The sequence below is a fragment of the Pyrus communis genome, chromosome 2 (genome assembly GCF_963583255.1).
Source record: "Pyrus communis chromosome 2, drPyrComm1.1, whole genome shotgun sequence".
NCBI lineage: Eukaryota > Viridiplantae > Streptophyta > Magnoliopsida > Rosales > Rosaceae > Pyrus > Pyrus communis.
The window spans coordinates 25,023,746-25,026,902 of NC_084804.1; the positions used below are offsets into that span (position 1 = coordinate 25,023,746).

The 3,157-nt window shown below is 38.4% G+C and overlaps 1 non-coding gene across 1 annotated transcript; it reads right to left on the minus strand.

The window, feature by feature from the left end:
* Nucleotides 1–1,682: 1,682 nt before the first annotated feature.
* LOC137727171 (small nucleolar RNA R71) lies at nt 1,683–1,793 on the minus strand. The gene has a single exon (XR_011067741.1). It is a non-coding gene; the product is annotated as a small nucleolar RNA R71 (small nucleolar RNA).
* Between the last annotated feature and the right edge of the window lie 1,364 nt (nt 1,794–3,157).

Here is a 3,157-nt window from a genome sequence, read left to right on the forward strand (position 1 = left end):
AGCCAAGATTAAAGCACACATCATGCATAATCTTGGTAGATATGTGAATGAATGAAGGGAATGTTTAGCAAACATCCTGCCGAGTTTTTCCCTTTGGTTTTATGAAAGTTTCTTGTGCATTACATACTCTTGATTATGAACCAAAATTGCACATCACAACTAGGTTCATGATTAGAGACATTTGATCAAACCCACACATCATATGGTTGATCATGTCCAAGTGAAACAAACTCAAGAAATAGGTAGATGAATGAGTACAAACTAACTTAACAAACATGGACTTGGTTTAGCAATGGTGAAACCGAATCCCTAGCTTCATCTCCATTGGTACCATCTCATTTTATTAGTTGTTGAGTCATTTATTTGTGTTTACTTCACTTTCTTATACTTTCAAATTACAACAACAAATCTGCCTATTTAGACTAGTTGATTCAATTCTTAATCTGCCGAGTTTTGGTTAGTTCGATTCATTTCTTAGAATTCTTGCAAAACAAGTAATTACATAGGTCCAATTAGTCCCTGTGGATTCGACACCCTTGCTTGTGCCATTATACTAAACATATTCTAGCATTAGGAAGGAATAATACATCAACAAAAATGGCGCCGTTGCCGGTGACTGATTTCAGTCCCTTGTAATTGCTTGTTTGCTTGTTTGCTATTTTGATTAGTGTCAAGGTTCATAACTTGTCGAATTGATAACTGGAAGTTGGTTTAAGTTGCATATATTTCGTGAGTAGAGAGGAATCCCTTAGCCATTCCATTATCCATTGGTTTACATCAATTTGCTTTACAATCTGTTTTCTTTACAATATGTCCATTTAATTAAATTTCGTCCAAATACAAATTCCCCCCCATATTTTGTTGAGTCTTAAGCTTAGAATCTGTCTTATCTTGTGTTTTGAAGCATTTTGAGTCAAGCCCAAACCTAATTTTCGTCCAAAGTTGAGTTTAGTGTCAAAACTGCCCAGTTTGTGTTTTTAGGCAGTTTTGAGAGTTTTTAGCTTGTTTTGAGTCTTGTGAATCTGTTTTGAGTCCTTTGAGTCCTTTCAAACGTTTTTAAGTTTATTTTTGTTCATTTCATTGTTGTTTGCTAGTAGATTTTCATTCACACTTGTGTTATTTTATTTCAGGTAGTATATGTCAAATAGACTTGTTGAGTTAGGCCAAAGAATTGAACGGTTGAAGGGCCACACTTTGGACAATTTTGTGCCATCAAGTTCATCCTTTAGCCGTGAGGAAGAGGAAGGGAATTCACCTAGTTCAACAAGTAAAGAATCTGAGCAATTTAATTGGGAAAGAGAAGAAGAGATGGCGGGCAACGAAGATGAACTTCGAGCTTTGGAGGACTTTGCTCAACCAATCATACCAAATTCACCTTCATGCATCTTGCTGCCCACAGAAGCTAGAAACTATGATCTCAAATCTTCACATTTCCATATGTTTCCTTCATTTTATGGCTTACCTAATGAAGACCCTTTAGCTCATATTAAAGAGTTTTACAATGTTGTGAGTGGTTTACCTTTACAGGGAGTAAGTGAAGCAAATTTGAGGATGAGGGTGTTTCCTTACACCTTGAAAGATAAGGCCAAGAGTTGGTTGATGACTCTAACACCAGGTTCCCTCACTACATGGGATGCCGTGGCTAAAAAGTTCTTGGAGAAGTTCTTTTCCACTCAAAAGACAGCCACATTAAGGGGACAAATCTTCAACTTCAAACAAGATGATGGAGAACCTTTCAATGAGTGTTGGGAGCGTTTTAAAGGCCTCTTGATACAATGTCCACACCATGGGTTACCTTTTCACTTACAAATGAAAATTTTCTATGATGGACTAACCCAAACTTGTCAATCAACTGTTGATAATGCAGCAGGTGGAGCATTGAAGAAAAAGAATGCTCAAGAGTCATATAACATTTATGAGATGTTGGGGTCTAATGCTCAACACAAAGATTTAAGGGGTAAGAAAGTTGGAGTCTATGAAACAAGTTCTAATCATGAGCTTTTGTTGCAGGTAGCTAACCTAGAAAGGAAGCTTGAATCCGTGCTCAACATGGTGCCAAAAGCAAATGAAGTGTGTGCCATTTGCAACATACCAAGCCATCCTACTCACCAATGTCCATCTAGGGAGGCTTACCCCGAGTATGTTCAAGAGCAAGTGAACCTTATGAATTCTTACAATCAAAGACCAAGGAATGATATGTATTCCAATACATATAACCCGAGTTGGAGAGATCATCCCAACCTTTCATGGAAGAACAACAATCAATTCCAAACTTTCCAACCAAAACCTGCCACTACCCTTGAAAACACTTTGCAATTCCAACATTCCACAAATAGCACTCTCCAACAACATTCGGCAGCCCTAACCAAAATGGAGACACAATTGGGGCAGATTGCAGATGCCTTGAACCAAAGAGAGGTTGGGAAGTTTCCAAGCCAACCCGTGATACTCCAAAGGAACCAAGAGCAAGCCAAAGCAATCACTACACTTAGAAGTGGTAAGGTTATTGATAATAGAGTTGGCAAGGAAATTACTAATGAATATGATCATGTGAATGCAGGTGTTACTCAAGGAGACAATGAGAAACCAAATGAGGAACCAAGCCATGCTACTTCCTCATTTGAAGCACCAAATCTTCACAAGGCCGAGAAACCATACACTCCACCAATACCATTCCCTGGAAGACTTGCCAAGAGCAAGCAGGATAAGTCATTTAAGGAGATTTTTGATATACTAAGCAAAGTGAATGTTAACTTACCTTTGCTTGATGTCATTAGGAACATGCCGGCATATGGGAAGTTCTTCAAGGAGTTAAACAGCTACAAAAGGAAGTATGGACCACATGAGAAGGTTGTGGTGTCTGAGAATGTGAGTGCAGTTTTGCAAAGAAAACTTCCACCAAAGCTCAAGGATCCCGGAAGTTTCTCTATCAACATCACTATAGGGGACAAGAAAGTAGAGAAGGCAATGCTTGATTTGGGTGCTAGCATCAACTTAATGCCTTATTCAGTGTACCTTCAACTAGGTTTGGGAGATTTGAAAGCCACCACCATTTCATTACAACTTGCAGACATATCCGTGAAATATCCAAGAGGTATAGTAGAAGATATTCTAGTCCAAGTTGATAAACTAATCTTGCCTGCAGATTTTGTAGTGT